This window comes from Sinohyriopsis cumingii, chromosome 3 (assembly GCF_028554795.1).
Source record: "Sinohyriopsis cumingii isolate HCF-2022 chromosome 3, ASM2855479v2, whole genome shotgun sequence".
Taxonomy (NCBI): domain Eukaryota; kingdom Metazoa; phylum Mollusca; class Bivalvia; order Unionida; family Unionidae; genus Sinohyriopsis; species Sinohyriopsis cumingii.
This window is the reverse complement of record NC_142963.1, coordinates 118,617,316-118,636,448: the sequence shown is the minus strand read 5'-3', so window position 1 is coordinate 118,636,448 and position 19,133 is coordinate 118,617,316. Positions and strand designations below refer to the sequence as shown.

At 34.5% G+C, this 19,133-nt stretch overlaps 1 protein-coding gene across 3 annotated transcripts in view; it reads right to left on the bottom strand.

Annotated features, from left to right (window-relative positions):
• LOC149803680 (G protein-activated inward rectifier potassium channel 2-like) overlaps positions 1–19,133 on the bottom strand; it is a 208,860-nt gene that overhangs the window by 98,825 nt on the left and 90,902 nt on the right. The window lies entirely within an intron of this gene.

The window sequence follows — 19,133 nt, the reverse complement described above, 5'->3', positions numbered from 1 at the left end:
CACTGGGCTCTTTCAACATGATTGCCCAGTCATATAACTTGGATCTGGCAACTACCTGGCTGTTTTGAGTAAGTTTGTTTTATGGGATTTATTTAGTTTGTTAGTGTGAATTATTGAAATTTACTACAGATACTGGAACACAAGGATCATCTTGTTTCTGTCAATGCTGTACAATTCTGACATGACGGAAAATACGCTAAATGCAGGTGTGGTTAACTCATACTAGATTACAAGTTATAGACTATGCTGTACAGGTAAGGTTAAGCTTACAAGTGTTTTTGTGTAACTTTAAAACAAATCACCATGCATTTGTTTTGCTTCTTGTTGCAGCACTTCCAAATCAATAATGGCTATAGCATATCAAGGAATTGAAAGCCAAGTGTCTTTCCTAAGCACACTGTCACTCATCCAACCCAGGTCAGATTGGGCAGTTATCATATGGCATAACCAGTCAACGAGTCAGATGCATTATGCATTTGTTTGATTTGTTTGCAAGACTTATTTTACAACTTGATGAGATTCTTGCTTAATCACATATTTCAGAATAGTCCCTTGATAATATCATCTGCAGATTTTAAACTTTGCTGCTGTCATAACAGGACAAATGCACAAAGGAATTAATTGTTTTATAATGTCAATATCTGTGTTGAATTGGGGGGGGGGGGTAGTAATGACGATAATAATGTGGCAACTATAATTTCAAAAACTTTGCTTCTGTGTCTCTAGCAAAAGGAAAGTTATTCCCAAAAAAAACCAAATAAATATTATCCATGAATTCTTATAAAAGTGTAATGCATAATTTAGTCATTGAGTATTTATACTCCTGGTGATTATGTCCCAAAAAATATGGTTTGGCTTGAACCTCCTTACAATGGATTATAGTCACTAGTGTTCTGGCAAACCAACCTAGGTCTAGATTTTTAGCCTCTTTGGTGGCTTTTTAACATAGCTTCACTTGAGCTGTTCCTCTAATATAAACATTAAAAGTTGGGTACATTCATGCTACATGTATATGTATCTAAATTTGAGGGCTCACACCAATATCGGTCTGTATGTTATATAGTAGAGACAGAACAGGTGTAAATGGGTTTGACATTATCTCTGAGTCAAAAACCTTGTATGTGGTAATGTGACATCAGCAAGAATAACATAAAATAGTTAAAAATGGCAAACTTTAATTAACTGTACTGAATGATATGATGTCATTAGTTACTGAGTGATTCTTAAAATAAAAAAGGAGGAAGAAAAAAAATGCATCCTTGTCTTGCATGAAACTGGACACAAAAGTACCACCTACCCAAATTAAGAGTAATAATTCCATAAAAAATGCAAAATGAGGATGTGAAAATCTTCCAGTTTAATATTTTAATTTGATGATCATTTATTTGGACAGCCAGTTAACATACTTCAGAATCATAAATGAAAAATCAAATATAGTGTCTAATTACATCTACAGTATATTAATAACAACAAAACGTCATGCACTGAAAGGTAAATGTCATAATATTTTTTGCATGCTTAATAATTATACAATCACAACATCGCCTGGATAATTTTAGTGATGATTTTGGAATGATAGGATTAAAATTTCAGTGATGTTTTGTAAGTGTCTTTTCCTGAAACCCCCAATATTTAAAAAAAAAATTACATAATGTATATGAGGAATTATATTATTTCATATGGTTCAAACTGCCTATTACCAAGTCTTAGAATTAAGTAACATGGAGAACTTGTATTAACTTATAAGCTAGGAAAAGTTTATCAGAGATGTAACATTATTTCAAAAGCTGCAACTGGCAACATTATGCATTTGACCATATCTGCCACCCTTAGGGTAGGATGAAGTTATGGTAATCAAGGAAAATTCAAGTTCTAGTTAAGTGGGACAGTGACCTATGAAGAATCTAAAATGAATGCCCACTCTTATTCATTAACATTTTTGTAAGTAATAAGTTAGACAAGCATGAGACTATAAACAGATTATAACATATTTACAGGATTATGAACTGGAGCAAACAAAGTAAACATATGGCAAGTATAAGTTGCCCACTGACCTTTCTCCTTTGAACACAAGTTAGATATACAAGCTTACACAGAGGCTACACACACCCACAATATATATATATATATATATATATATATATATATATATATATATATATATATATATATATAGAGAGAGAGAGAGAGAGAGAGAGAAAACAAGGTTCCAAAACACAACCTGGAATCCTCAACAAAAATAGGTCATCCTTTGTTCAAACATTGTCTGGATTACATCAGCAGCCTGGTATGTTTCACATCTTCCTTCCATCACATAATATGGCAAGTACTTACCCATTTGGCATGGACAGGGTGACAGAATTGATATATGTACTCTCTGCTTCATATCCAATCCATTACCATGTCTATCCAAACAAACAAGCACAAGCTAAAGCAAACGATCTTTGACATTTGATGAAGCAGTCAACAATGAGAACTCAGGTTATGTACCCTCTGATACTTCATCTTGCCAAGTGCTGCAGCTAAAGCTTCAAATCATGAAATGTCAGGATAATACCAGATATGCCTCCAAACCAAGCTGTTTTTCATAATAAGAAGCACCTGTCAAGAGAAGCACTTCTGTATAAAAAGGATTGATGTAGCTGCAAACTTTAAAGATAGAATGTTTGTACAAACAAATATCTCATGTCCTGGGTTAGGTGTGAGAAGAACCATGCCATCGATTTGTTCCTGTTGCTGTTTGGGATTGGGTTGGGTAAGGGAAACATGGTTCTAGTTCTATTATTCTGGCCATAAAATAAACTATTCAAAGACAGAAGACAGCAGTGTTTTTCCTACCATGTTTATGAGATGCTTTCCAAGCTCTGTCACTGTCAAAGTGGTTCAAAATGGAGTAGCACTTAAATGGAATATGGCATTATTTTAAAGCCATACTTTGCTCATGAACCCTGATAATGTCACATTTAATGCTAATAATCATAAGTTAAATGACCCTGGAGGTTGGTCATATGTGATGTGAATATCTTTGGCCGATGGCTTTTTTTAAATGAAAAAACGTATCAAATCCAAAGTTATTATAGTTTGGTGCAAATTGGTTGTGCAGTTTTAAGTTGAACACTCTCAAGTTTCTTCTATCCTTATTTTCAATGATAGCCCCCTTATTTATTCTGAGATTATGATCATCTGAACCATCATGAATCACTTGATTCCAGGACGCTGTCAACTTTGGTTAATATTCTGTAGCAGTTTTGGAAAGTCACTTAAAGCATATTTTCAGTAATAGCAGCAAATATGGCACAATCACATCATTTGTACTAACTTGAAAGAAAATGAATCCAGGATTGCTAAAAAATATTTGAGGTTTCAGAGCTTTTAAAAACTGGTGACAGATTGCAAAACATGAAAGATGTGAGACACTATTAAGTCATAATTAAAATGAACATGATTCTGACATGAATAATGCATGGGAGACCTGAAAACTGCTGATCAGATGTTGACAGGCAATGCATTTAATCAAAGGTCAACAACAGTACCATAACTGATGCATTACACACCAACCACATCAAGTTTGACTTTGTGAAAACCACTTTTACTCTTTCAGTCTCAGTGACTATTGAATACGAAATGGTTGATGCATTGTTTCTCTCACATGCAATCCTTGGTCATGGTTTGTGACATATGACTTGATTTATTTTGGAAACCATTTTCCTTACTTAAGTCCCTCTGACTTTGACTTTCAACTTTTTATCATCCAATACAATAGGTGTTTTCCTTGTCTTTAATGAAAGCCATTATAAAACCTCTGTTCAAGGCATATGATACAGAACTTTAGCTTTGTGGAAATTGTGTTTCATTCTTTTGATCCTTGTGACCTTGATCATTATCTAATGTTAGTGAAGCTGATGTTTTTGATATGCTAATTAAGGTGAATATTAATAAATCCTCTGGACTGCATGGGATTGGTCCATGAATTCTTAAAATTGCTGCACCAGTATTAAGTCATTAATGTGTATCATAAGCTTAAGGATAATGAGAGGTAGTTTTTCAGAAACACTGAAATGTGCAAAGGTTATACCTATCTTTAAGAAAGGAGAAAAGGAGGATCCAGGGAATTACAGACCAATATCAATTCTACCTGTATTGTCAAAATTATTTGAAAAGCATGTAGCCATTCAGGTCTATAAATTTTTTGAAACATACTCTCTATTTCATAAAGTGCAATCAGGATTTAGAAAGTACCTCTCGTGCCAAACAGAACTTAAACTAATTGATCTTTGGCTGAAGGAAATGGATAATGGACATATGACTGGGATAGTTTTCCTTGACTTCAAAAAAGCCTTTGATCTTGTTGATCATAAAATTCTGCTGCAACAGTTGAACTGTTACAGGTTCAACAATCCTTCTTTAAACTGGTTTAGATCATACCTAAGCCAAAGGTCTCAACAAGTAAGCATTGGCAATATTAGCTCTCAAACTCACACAATTCATTCAGGGGTCTCTCAAGGCTCAGGTTTGGGCCCTCTCCTCTTCCTTATCTATATCAATGATCTACCATTACATAATGAATCCACAAATACATATTTGTTTGCAGATGATACAACCTTGTATAAATCTAGTTCTGATACTGAAGTTATCCAAATGAGATTAAACTCAGACCTTGTTAGAGTCCAAAACTGGGCACAACAAAATAGGATGGTAATTAATGAAAGTAAAACAAAATGTATGATTTTGGGGACATCACAAAAGCTACACAAGTTAAGGAACCCAGACTATCTCTTGCAATAAATAATCATCCATCAGAAAATGTCAAACATGAAAGGCTTGTATGTGTGACCGTAGATAATAATTTATTATGAAATGACCATATTGATAAGCTTTGTAAAACACTGTCATCCAAAATTGCCCTACTCAGCAGAATCATGAAATATTTACCCATGGAAACTCGAAATCTATACTACAAGTCATATATTCTTCCAACAATGGATTATTGTTCAAATGTTACTTGGGGAAACTGCTAAATCTGAGCTTGACTGTATTTATAAACTTCAGAAGGTATAATGGTACCAACTGCACAAGTCCAAGTGGGCGGGGCTTAAGGTGTAGGGAACATTGTATTTCGAAATAAACAACAAAACTAGCTGTGATTGGTGCATTATATAATAAGAGTTGTACTTTCTGTTAGGCTTAAAAAAAAGTTGTGCCTCCTGGCAACATGTGAGATTATATTAATTTCTATCTAGATGATATTTTGTATTTTTTATGATTTTTTTAAAATGTGGTACACATGTCTGAAACAGTGTCTGTTGTGACTAGATAACTCTTACCCCTGTCTAGTTCCAGCAGAGTTATCTCTCTTAAATGCAATGGAGTACCTGGTTTTGTCCTTGTCAAATTGACAATCTAACACTGCTCTCTAGAAAAGTGTGTGACATGCATGCTAAAGTAGGATAGAAAATATATTTATTTCTCCAAACATTAGCATTAAGGTCTATGGAAAAACAACTGGTATCGTGATACCAGAAATGAGCAACATGCGTACTTTTAGATGCATCTATTGATTATCCCTCAAAAGCATTGTTTAAAGAAGTCAAATACCTTCAGGACTTATTTAGGCCTTTTTCAACACTATACCAGTTGATGTTGAGATCAATATCACATGGAAACCATCTAGCATAAAAACCAAAAACAGAGTAATTTAAAAAGAGCTTCCAATACTCTGGTACAGTTCTGTGGAACAAGCTTCAACTACAAGTAAAATCTGCTGAAAATATTAGAGCATTTAAGAAGAGATATCATAAGCATGCATGTGCTTCTAATAGATAATGGAATTTAGTATTTTAATACTAAACATGTTATATAAACAGTAATTATTGCTATCTTCATATAATGTGCATTGCTATACTCTCCTTAAGAGGGCCTCAAGGGAGAATAGTCCTTGACTAATGAGTCACCCTCTATAAATAAAGCATTATTATTATCATTATTATTATTATTATTATTATTATTATTATCCTTTGGACACCAAAATGAAAAGGCATCTTCTCTGCGTCAGACAGGTCTCCACAAACACTGATGAAAATATGTGATAAAGAACTTGAGATATTGAGTGGAAACCATTGTTCTTGACTTGACATCATTTGATCCAAAAATATATAGGCATCTTTCTTTTAATGCTGATACAAGTCATTTACAAAGTTTGGTCAAGGCATGTTACACAAGTTAGTTATTGTGTGGAAACAGTTTTCCTCCTTTCTGATACCTTGATTATTAACATTTTCAGCCTGAAATTGATAGGTTTCTTCCTAAATGCCCCAAGCTAATTACAAAGTGTGTTATGGTTACAGACAGGCAGCAAGATCATAACATAGTCAGCTCTGCTTTATGTGGGCATAAAGAAGCTGTAGTATTAGCACGACCTCCTGTTTGTTTGTACCCCCCACACCAATTTTAAAAATAAAAAGCATCAAGGATTATAAAAATGCCCAAACTTAAATATTTCATTCACTGGTTTATAATTTCTAACCTGACTGGTACCAAGGGGTACCTACCACTGTCAAATAATTGGTGTTTTAATGCAAACTGAAGACCTGATGCAAACAAGTAAACAAACTGCTCACTGTCCATCTGTGGTTTCTAAAATAGTCTATTTCAGTAAAAACTGTATCTGCATCCAACATTTGCAAAGTCTAGTTTTAATATTTCTAAAATAAACTGAACAAAGAAATAGAAGGAACTCTTGTATGCATGTGTTAAAAGAGACGTAAATCTAGAATTTACAGAATTATTGAGATTTTCAAAGATGGTGAACTGCATCACATCTGTTGCTTGAAAACCCTGTTCTCAGTGGGGGCCCCGAGTGGCAAAGTGGTCTAAAGCGCTCACCATTCCGGATCACTGCCATCTCACCTCTGTCTGTGTGGGTTCGAGTCCAAGGCTCGGCTAGCGTGGGTAAATGGGAAAGCCTGCCAGTAGTCGGTGGTTCTTCCCTGGGTTTTCCAGGGTTCTTCCTCCACCAGTTATACTGGCCGCCATGTATAGCCTATCTTGTGCTGAAAAATGGCGTTAAACCCTACAACAACAACAACAACTGTTCTCAGCAAATGTGGCAACAGTGTTGCTAATGAAATTCCTGTCTGATTCAAAACACCAAGAAAGTGACAGTGTTTGGGACCCCCTCACTATTATAAGTCAGGTTAGAATTTATAAATCAATGAATGAAGGGACTAACTTTTGTGCTTTTTTATATCCTTGATTCCTTATGTTTTGAAATTGTTAAGAGGGTACAAACGAATGGCATGGTGTGAGAATACCATAATCATACAGTAACCCTTGTCCATGTAGAAATCATTTCTGTAATAATGCTAGCTGCCAAACATTTTGAGAGGAATTAAGCGGAGATCAATTTTTAACAGTTACCATCAGGCAACTCCTTTTAATTATATCTGGTGACCTGATAGGATGAAGAACCTTTCATAATTATTTCACAAACTAACTTTTATCCTTGCTTAGTGCTATCCTGTACCAACTAAACTCAGTGGATCACCATAAAATAAATAAGTTTGACATAAAACAGATAGCTTTGATGGACTTAATGAGATCCAAAAGTGGATCTTTTAATTGAATATATATGTCCATATTTTAATTTGCTGACTGTGGGTTAATGGTAATGCTGGTTTAAGAACCATAAATAAATATTGTAGGCATCATGAATACTTGTTTGAATTCTGTGATAAGTAACAAATACATCTACTATTTCATATATTACAAACTAGCTCACTCACTATCAAAACTGTTAATACTGCTTCACAATCTGTCACTCAATGGCACTTGAAATGAAATCTACCTTGTGCTAAATATAGACCATGACATTACTGTACCCGGCTGCTGCCATACTGTTTTCAGACAATTAAGTACCGAGAGACACAATTAGTAACACATAGTAATTCACGACATATAGGCAAAATTTTATTAAAAGTTGTTTTTATTTCAACTTCCCTCATTATGTAATGTTTTGATATAATAAATGAATGTGGACAGTAATAATTTTGTACATTTTATTTGTTTGTCATCCTTTTGTATTGTTTTCAAATCTACGTTAAGTAAAACAAAACTCTTGTATGTGCACATTAAAGGAATATATATATATATATATATATATATATATATATATATATATATATATATATATATATATATATATATATACACACACACACACACATACATATATACTGTGTGTGTCCCAAAGGAATGTGTTGAAACCAGTAATATTCATTGATATCTACTTTATTTCCATTTCAGTTAGTTTGTGTGTGTAAAATGCATATTATTTTAAGGGTGGCTGTCATCATTAGGGACAGCAGTTTTTGTATTGCTGTTTCTATCAATACATGCATGCAATTGTACTTCCCAACAAAATGTAATTGTACAGATCATTTAATTATGGAAACGTATTATCTACATAGTATAAAGATAATCAACCAGTGCTGCTCTTTTTCAACACCATAACCCTAAGGAACATAATGCATTCTTATACGTTCAAAACTGTCCTTCAGAATTACAATTTGTTTGTATAACAGACATTGAAATAACATATAAATTTTCTCTCCTCTTTTCCTAACTTTGTTACCAGTTAACACATCAGAATCAGAAAAGGTTAATAAATTCACTAATGCATAATACATTAAAAAAAACCAAATAAACAAAGAAACAACAAAAACAAAACAATCATTGATACATTGTTTTAGAATTTACGGAATATGTATGCAACATTTCTAGATTCTACATGCAAATATCACATCAACTAAGCTGAGTGTAATTTTATGCGCTAAACAAAATATAAGAAACATTTTCCTACATAACATCCCTCTCTATTTATATGTTAAAACAAAACTCACATATAAGAATACGTCATCAACATTATTTAAGGTGGGGATTGGCAGTCCCCTTGGAATTCTCATCTCAAAATATTCTGGGTATATCTATCGGTGATGAAATGCAAGCAATTTGTGTATTATACTGTTCTAGAAAGATTCATCAAATCTGATTATATGATTTATACAGTCTGCAGGCTTAAACACCACTGTAACTAAATATTGGAATGCACATCTATATTCAGATGAACAAAAGTAACGCCTGATACATGGTTCTCAGTAGAAACAATAATAAGAACAATAACATGGAAAAGAACACTGAATGCCATTACACCAGTTCACCTTGTCCGAATGGCTATTTTTAGAAACTGGTATCACTGCGTGTGACGTTTCAAAGAGGTAAAAAGTATTTGCATCATTACATTTAAGCCACAATGATGGCCAGCTGCATCAGGAATATAGTATGTGGGTAATCAGTGACCTCATTCTCAAAGATTGTTGTTGCTGTTGGCTAATGACATTTTCAGCACATGGTACGTGATACATGTATACATGGCAGCCAGTATAAATGGCAAAGAATGAACCCAGGAAAGCCTGGTAAGAACCAATAACCATAACTAGCAAGCTTTCTCACATAACCATATTGGCTAAAGCTTGATACTCAAACCCACAAGGATAGAAGTGGGATGCAGTGATTGGCAAAAGTGAGCACTTTAGACCACTCAGCCACCTGGGACCAATCAAAGATTGCACCACGTAAAAGAATAGGCCATTTAAAAGCTATAAAGAAAAAACAAAACCAATGGATGTACATGCAAGTAAAAACTATAGGAATGGTGATAAATTTGCTCACAAAAGTATACCTGCCCCTCACACTCCCCACCCTACCCCATGATCGAGATGAATCTGAAGATAGCCCTAAGATGTACACATTGATAAGAGTAGTTATTCTGCAAATTTCTGTCACACATAACTCTTTTTAAAAAAAACTCATGGGCACACAAACATCTGTGAATATATGAATCTTTGATGATAACCATATTATTAATACAAAGTTTGATGGCAGTCCATCTAAAACTACAGGACTAGTTGCACCAGCAAGATAGTGTCATGCTACAAGACAAGATGGGAAATAACAAAAATTGCAGGTGCAAAGTGATTTATTGATATGCACATCTTCAGCTGATGACCATAATACTTACTTAATTTCATAACAATCCATGGAAAACTGCATGACCTGCTGTACTAAGGAGATTGTGTTAGATGGTGGGACAAATGGACATACAGGCAAGCATTAGAATTACTACGATATATACCCTGGCCTCTTATAATAGAGGTGTTGGTATATAAAAAAAATGAAGCCAAATGAATTATACTGTGCAACAACTGTATAGGTAATTGTTGAGGAGCATTACCTCACATTGCTTATCATGTACCATTCAGATTGCATGCAGTGAGGCAATCAATAATGTCCACTTGTTTGCATCTCCTAAGACACATAATTTGTCTGCACTGCCCCAACTGCAAACCAAATATTAGACTTAAGCCAAAATGGTCGATGAAATTTGAAAACTAGCTCTAGGCATGACAATTTAAAATGTCATCTATACACACATGCCAAAGATATTTAATAGGTCTCTCTGCATTTTGTTTAATTGTGCTAACACGTTCAGAAACTTAAAAAGTTACTAAAATTTGAAAATTGCTATACTGGCCAGAAAATCTAATTACACCATTTACATGCTTAAACATGCCAACAACCCTTTTGTTGAAACAGCTGCTTTCCAAAGATTTCTAAACTATATTTAAAAGAAATCCATCATGGCCTGAAAATCAAATCAGGCATCTAGGTACACATGGATACAAATGTGCAAGGAAATTTTCATTTGTCCATGCTGATATTTTTTGTGGAATCTTGCTAAGAAGCATGATATAGATAAATGGAAACAGATGGATGCGATTAAATCACAATGGCCTCTGGTGCATAACATGGAAAGTACACATTCAATCACCCTTGGAGTTAAATGTATGCAAAGAACTACACTGAAAACCACCAAGAATATAGTTAAACAAGAAATTGTTTGAACAATATGTGATGAAAACTGAAACAGGAACAATGATCACAACTCGATTAATATGGAACATAGTTATCAGATGAATTTTACAATATAAACCTTTCCAATCAAACAAGGACCTTGTATCATCATTAGTCACAAATTACCATAGTTCTGACTCAATGAAATGCATATCTTAGAGCATCAGCTTTCATTAACTACACACAGCTGTCTATGATGGATTTCCCTTCTTCCTAGTAAAAAATAAGGAAAATACACAAACAAAACAGGTCAATGACATGGGCCAATACCACAGAAAGTATTTGCTGTCTTTGAGTGCAAGATAAAACTCAATGCTAAGAAATCTGATATAGTGCCTACAATGCATGAGACAATTCTTAAGAAGTCATCTAATTTAAAAACTGTTTATATCAACAGAAATAAAAGGGTCACTGAAATTGTTAAAGTTGTTTGGGTTTAACTCCATTTTTTGGCCCAAGATAGACTAAACATGGTGGCCAATATAACTTGTGGAAGAAGAACCCAGAAAAAAACCAGTGGTTACCTCAGACTCATCAGAAGCTACTGGCATGGATAAAACTGAAACAAATGGGAAGTTTGTTTCATTGTTTGCATTGGAAATTAAACTTGGGGTGTCGTGATTAACCATCAAAGAGTCATATTTTTCATGTCGCACAAAGATTATTATGCAGATGTGTAAAACATCATACATGTATTCTAAAGACACAAAGAGATTTCTGTGGAAAATTATAGCATAACTTTCTTACATATACTCTTATACAGGAATATGACAGAATTAACACACCATAAATTGCAAATAATTACACTTACATATCACCTATAAAAATCTAAGCTTTATAAATTTTAAGAATTCAACATATTATCCCCATGCTTTTTTAAAAAAGGTAGAGATTACATGATTTCACCATCAGGATGCATATGTCTGAACGTGTGATTCCAAGTTCTCCTTCACATGATTCAAGAGAGATTTAACATTTTGGTATGTGACTGGTGGATGTTGGTTTGTAATGGCACTTTGAGCATATTATTTATCATCAAAAGAAATGTGAGATAAATGCCTTAATCTCAAAGAATCATAGAGACAGTTGACTAGGCTGGACAGATTATGGGGTCAATATTCCACCAACTACCCAGGCTCCCTAGTTTTTAAATTTTTATGCAACCCCTGTGGGTGGAGCTAGTTACATTTGTGAGGTGGTTTTCTAAAAATCTCAAATAATTCCCAAATTATACAAGATTCACATGTCTTGGGATGGGTGGTAGGGCCACCATGTTTACAAACAAGAGCCCTTTGAAGGGTCTGATACAAATCTCATCTCATCAAGAAATGTTGAGAAAGGGACATCTGCAGTGAAGCTGATATGCATGAAAATATCAGATCTCAGAATGTCTTGCTGATGAAATGAATCAACAACATTCGCTGTAACTGCAATCTGATTCCCACAAACATTTACATCCCTACATTTGACAGCACCAATTTGCCTGCATCAAAGCTGAGTTTCTGAATATAATAGTCAACCCTTTATCCCTAATAAAATATGACTGCTACAAAGTAACTGCAAGAAAAAAAGTCAGCCCCAGATGTGGGCAGAAGGGTCACAATGGATCTTCTTGCACAGAGAAAGTCCCTTGTGCAAATATGCCAGGCTGAACATTTCTTGTACTCTGGAGAGGGCCCTAAGTGGAAACTTGAGAGGGAGATCAACAGCTTAGATTGTAGAATTCATTAGCTTTACTGACTCCTGAAAATTTGTGGTAGCCACAGCTGTCTTTAAAACAGTTATAAAAAATGCTATGCCAGGGCACAGGTCAAGTGGAGTAGAAACTACACACAAGTACTGGCTATACCTAGAGAGACATTACACAGCAAGATGGTCAGATCAAATTCACACTTGTTACAATACCAAAACTCATGCTGGCAACCACCCAAATGGAACGTGAAGCAGATAACACAAATAATCAGTCTAACAGTATAGAAAATAAGATACTCAATGCCCCAAATGAAAAACAAATACATGTATAGATCAATTCACAATGTTGACCATTGCCCTATGTTAAAACCAGATATCAACTAATTTTCACACAAAACAATAACAATAACCTGACTAATTTAATGATAGTGAGAATTTTATCAACATTTTAATCAAATAAAAAACCAATTTGTCATGGATCTGTTGCTTTCAGTTGAACTGAGTCATGTCAGTGGTAATGACTGACACCAAAACAAACCATTAAAATTGTTTCAACATACTCCTAAACTGTTGTATAAAGCAGTCAGTAACTTTAACATGGACCGTTGTATAATAAGCGTTTTCTTTCTTTTTCTTAAAATATATTTATATATTATTAATAATAAGTCTAAACAATAACATTTACCTTTATATACAGATTATATATGGGTGTGTACATGTGTGTTATGTTGAGTGTGTGTATATATATATATATATATATATATATATATATATATATATATATATATATATATATATATCTGTGTGTGTGTGTGTATGGGTGTGTGTATGTGGGTTTGCATGTGTGTTATGTCGAGTACATGGTGTGGACTCTAAATCTTGTGGTCCAGTGGTTAGGCCTCACCATCACAAATAGTCTTAAATTTGTATCATCAACCTCATAGACATGATGAAATGCTCACTAATACAACGGGTTGACAGTATAATTATTGAAACATGTAAATAATGAGAAAACATGAAATAAATAAAGTGTTTATTCATGTCAATGCCAATGTAAACTTTATTTCACTGCATGTTTACAAAATAAAATGGGGCCCTGAGTGGCCGAGTGGTCTAAAGCGCTCACCATTACGGATCACTGTCATCTCACTTCTGTCTGTGTGAATCTGAGTCTCAGGCTCGGCTAACGTGGGTAAGTGAGAAAGCCTGCCAGTAGCTTCTCGTGGGTTGGTGGTTCTTCCCTGGGTTTTCCAGGGTTCTTCCTCCACCAGTTATACTGGCCGCCATGTATAGCCTATCTTGTGCTGAAAAATGGCGTTAAACCCTAGAACAACAACAACAACAACAACCACCAATTATACTGGCCGCCATGTATAGCCTATCCTGTGCTGAAAAATAGCGTTAAACCATAAAACAACAACAAAATAAAATTATATCTTTAACTTGACATGTTAAATAATTTTGTTTCACAGTGTATACCTGTCTTACAAAAATGCATATAACACATTGTAACGTGGCACCCTCTTAGTAAGAAGGGTGGTTAATTGGATTTGGTTGGCGTTATCTAGAGGATGACCTCCCTCGATACTATAGCCTGGCGAGAGTGAAAGAAGAATGGAATTTCAACAGAGAACTGAGCGAGAATACTGGGAAGAAATAAACCAATATGAGCCCCCTTTGACAAGAAAATAACAAATCAGAAAAAATTAATAATGGCCATTCCAATTCAAGTAAGATTATGTCATTAGAATTTAACAGGAGTGTCCAATTTGGATTTATTTCATCAACATAACAAGTGGTGAAAAGAGCGCAATGTCCACGACTGATGTGCATCCCCTTCCTTCCTTTTGACCATATATCAATGTCTCCTAGTTCATCCTTCCTAAGCTCTATGCTTTGCCCCCTTCATGGACTTCCTGGTCATTTTATTCTGACCTCCTCCTTCTTTTCCTCGGATTTCTGTCTTCACACTGGCCTGTCTCTCTCCCAGAAAGCTGTTCCTTATTGTTGTTCTCTTTCAGAACTTGTGCGTCCTAGCACTAAACCTTGTCTTTCTTTTTATAGCACGGCCACCTGGTCCCTTTCTTGTTTAACAAGGAAAGCATTATTCTCTTTAGGCTTTCCACGGAGTCAAGACTCTTTTCTCTTTCAGGAGATTTTCAGACTAAAGAATTTAGACTAAGGTCACTTTAAAGTCTGATTGCTCTAAAGTGTACGCCTTAATTTATTCTGCCCAATCATAGGCAGCGGTCCCTAATTTTTCCCAAAGAAATAGTTCTTTTGTCGGGTTTAGACAGCTCAGAATCGGTGAACGACAGTGCGTAACAATTTCCCTTTGAAAAAATGATAAGTGGACATAGGTTCCTATGAAGCGGTTAGGGTTGGTAGCTCAAATGTTTACTTTCTAAGGACCATGTTAAGATACCCCGGTCAATTTCACTGAGTTGGATGCTGCCCCTTTGAAGTTTACACTGATATGGGGGAGATGAACGAAGAAAGGTCAGTGACCAGTCACAATGACTTTTCTAGCGTAAATGTGACACAATTTTAATGCTCAATGCATTCAACTTTAAAGTTCACTGCAATTCAAAATTCGACACTTCACACACATACTGAACTTACCATTTTTTCTTTTAATTGTCAGCGATCATCATACTTGGGATTGTTGAATCCATGACAAGACAACTTTTAACAGTACATATTTTTGCTCTTTTCAGGCAAAGTTTTCACCTAACTGCTCATTTTAGTATATATCTTAATTCACTTTCTTGTTTTTTTTGCCTTACAAGAAATGTGCATGTGCAGAATTTTATTTCCACTGCTATGACATTAAAGGTGAGTGAATTGATTGTTAATCCAGCCCACAAAAATAGCATCAAGCAGCAAACCTCCCCCACCAATAATACACGATCTTTGCAAGTTAAAAAATCTCTAAACAAATCCTCTCCTTCTTTTGAGTAAATTCAATAAAAACCTGTCACCAATCATTGTTTTATGTCCCCGTATAAAGACAGTCCAAAAAATGGAGACAAAGTTGGATCTGCCATTGCAACACCCCAATGCACTATCTTTACTGGATAAAACAACTTTCACCATCTTTTCAAACTGCTTTAAATATTAAATGTGACAACCTGTTAGTATCAATCACATTGCAGAAACATGTACGTTTATACATTCTGGAAGCTTTTGTCTTGTTGACTGCAGAGTTTACATTCGTATCAATGGTACTGAAAGGCCAAAGCTGGCATCCATCTCATATTCTGACTTCAAATATTACATAGAACAGCATATTTTATATGCTTGGCAAAACACGTGGAATGAAAACTTCACAAAAAGCTTAATTTGTGAGACCAAACCCATTATTTGAGAGGTGCATCCTTAATGAGACAAAACAAATCAGAGAGATGATGTGGTATTATGCTGATTGTAGGACACAAATACCTGAATGTGCATACCTATGACAGAAGAATGTGGACACTGTCAGAGTCCACTGACAGTGGAACAGTCTTTCTGAATGAACCAACTTTCGCCCTTTGAGATACGTTTCTTAATACAAATTAGATGAAGAAACTGGATAATGATTTTTGGAGATAATGTGGTTTATATAAAATCTTTTAACCATATTTGTAAATTATATATATATATATATATATATATATATATATATATATATATATATATATATATATATATATATATATATACACACACAATTATAATTTATTTTACATATATTTTACATAATGTTGATATATTTAACTTTAATTTTGGTACTTCGTATTTCCTTTTATTTGAAAGGCTTTACTGTCCTGAAGCCTTTGTTCATTTGTTTATTTTAAAAATGTTGGAACTTTATTTTGAATTGACAGCATGCAGTCAACATGGTACCAATTTTCCTAGGTCTCCCAAAACTGATTAAAATTTGGTATTTCCAATAACAAAAGACCATTATTTTGACACCTTTGCACACTGCCCACTTCTAAATAAAAAGAACAGTGATTTATGCAATCAAATGTTTCTTATGAGAGGGCTACACAAGATTATATAATCAAGCAAAGAACAACCCTTTATAAACTGAACCATGCCAACATCTTTAGAAGCCAACATTGTCCTTTCCAGTGTTCCAAGCAGTGTCAACAGTATATTTTGTTATCACACTGACGACCTTCTGAAGGACAGAGATCAGTGATGTCTTTAGAAGCTTGGCATGACAAACTAATTGATCAGACCCAACCTTTCTGATCAGCCTTCATGCTAAAGTTGAGGGATCAGAATGGCAACAATCAGCCTCTACTTATAGGGCTAAATGTATTCATTTAAGGTGGTATGGTATTTATCATGGTTTAGAAAAGATGATACATTTCTATAAAAAATTTCTAAATTTTCTTGATAAATTTAATAACTGTATGCCAGTGATAGAAGAGTACATCTTCATTTACTATTCAATTTAGGGGCTGTGATTCCAGTTAACTATGGATTTATCAGCAGCCACTCAGGGGCAATGGTATTAGGTTACAGTGCTTATTAGCTGAGGCAATTTGAAAAAATAAGTTACTTACTTCCCTTAGATAAGGGTCACTGTCATCACTTAATACACTTCTGGTGGGGGGGGAGCTATGTTTATAGATTTTGATTACTCGCTACCATGAGCTATTTAAATGATTACACTTTGGAATAGTGTAAAATCCTGGAACTTAAATCTTAACTGAGACAGCATGGGCAGAAAAGAAGAATTAGTCAAGTGAGTGAGGGGGATTAAAGCAATGTGTCTACAAGATGTAAATTGTGTTTCATTAAATGATCAGCAGGGACACAATTCAAGGACAATTGAGAAACTGGTCACTCCTCTTGGTGAGAAAATGCCATTGCCTTCATCATTTAATAAATGGACAAAAGATCTGTGTAGCATTCCTAATTTTATAGACAATGACATTCATAATTATTTAGTTTTGACAATGAAGGCAAAGCAACAGTTGAAGAGAAATGTTTTTTCAAGACCACCATGTCCACAATGTTGAATTTAACAATGTTTTGGAGGAATGTTCACAATGTTACATGAGATGTCAAGTGATACCGTTACTACCAAACAGTGATCAGAAGGATTATTCTGTATGGGTCAGTCTGTCCAAAGTCACTGGAAATGTGAATTCAGCAGATTGCAACTGTACAGCTGGCTAACTACTTCACTTTTAAATATTTTGTCATGTGATACTTTCTTTATTAAAAGTTAATGTCAAGCCCGGATGCCAAACAAATCTTTTTGTTAAAGAAAAAAAAGACATAAAATTTCATATCTTCTCGATTTGGCTTAAAATATCATATCCTGCATATCCTGTACTTTTTGGTTGAATTATTTAAATATCCAAGTTCCAGGTTAAAAAAATAGCCAAATATATTTTTGTTACAGATTTTTCTAAAATGTGTATCATGCTTCATTAATTATACCTTTAAAAAACTGGAATAATATAAAAAAATATATGGCCATGCATTTAAAACATACCCCCACCCTACCCTACCCCTACTTTGACTTATTACAATATATATTTAATTATACATATATAACAGTGAGGGACCTTGTTCACCAGTTCTTTTTCTTGACTTAGTTTCTTTTTCAGTCTGGGTGAAGACTGCAATCATATCGGGGCAATGTTATACGCACAGGTGGATATATCTGAAAAGAACAGAGATGGAACTAATGCTTCAACTTCTGCCAAATCAAAATGGAATAATCCCAGGAAACGACGTCTTAGTCCTAAGAAATCAAAGGATCTTTCTTTTTGCCACTCTCTATATGATATTGAGGAGACATCATTAAAACCAACTGTTAATGTTGAAAGGTTTAGACAAAAGCTTTTAAAGCTAAACTCCAAATCTGGATGGTTATCCAATTTTGAGAAGATCAAGGATGAAGATATCATACCAACACTCAACGACAACATTGACTTCATGTTTTCTGATAAAACAGATTTATCTTCTGAAAGCGCCACAATTCATTTCCATAATCACTTCAGAAACATATCCTATTCTAAAGAACATTGTGTCAAAATAAAACTTGGAACGAGAAGTCAGCATATTAACATTAGGTGGATGGAATACCACAAAGGGAGAATTATAAGGTCAATGTTTGGCCAAGTCATAATGCGTTAAGAAACGACTCGACCAGACAATTTAGTAAAAGTTATCATGGGCTATACATCATCTGATAACAAGTATGTTAAATGGGGTAGGGATCATGAATCTGTAGCCCACAGATCTTACATAAATATCATGATCTCATCCAGATCTTCTTGTGACACAGCTTGGTCTTTATGTTATCACACTTTTCCCTCATTTGGGTGCAAGTCCAGATGGAGTTGTTCATGATCCTTGTTGTCAAGATTCCTCAGGGTTACTGGAAATAAAGTGTTCAGAATCCGACAGATAGAAATTTAAATCTTCAAGTGAATGTGCTTAACATTCAGACTTCTTTTGTA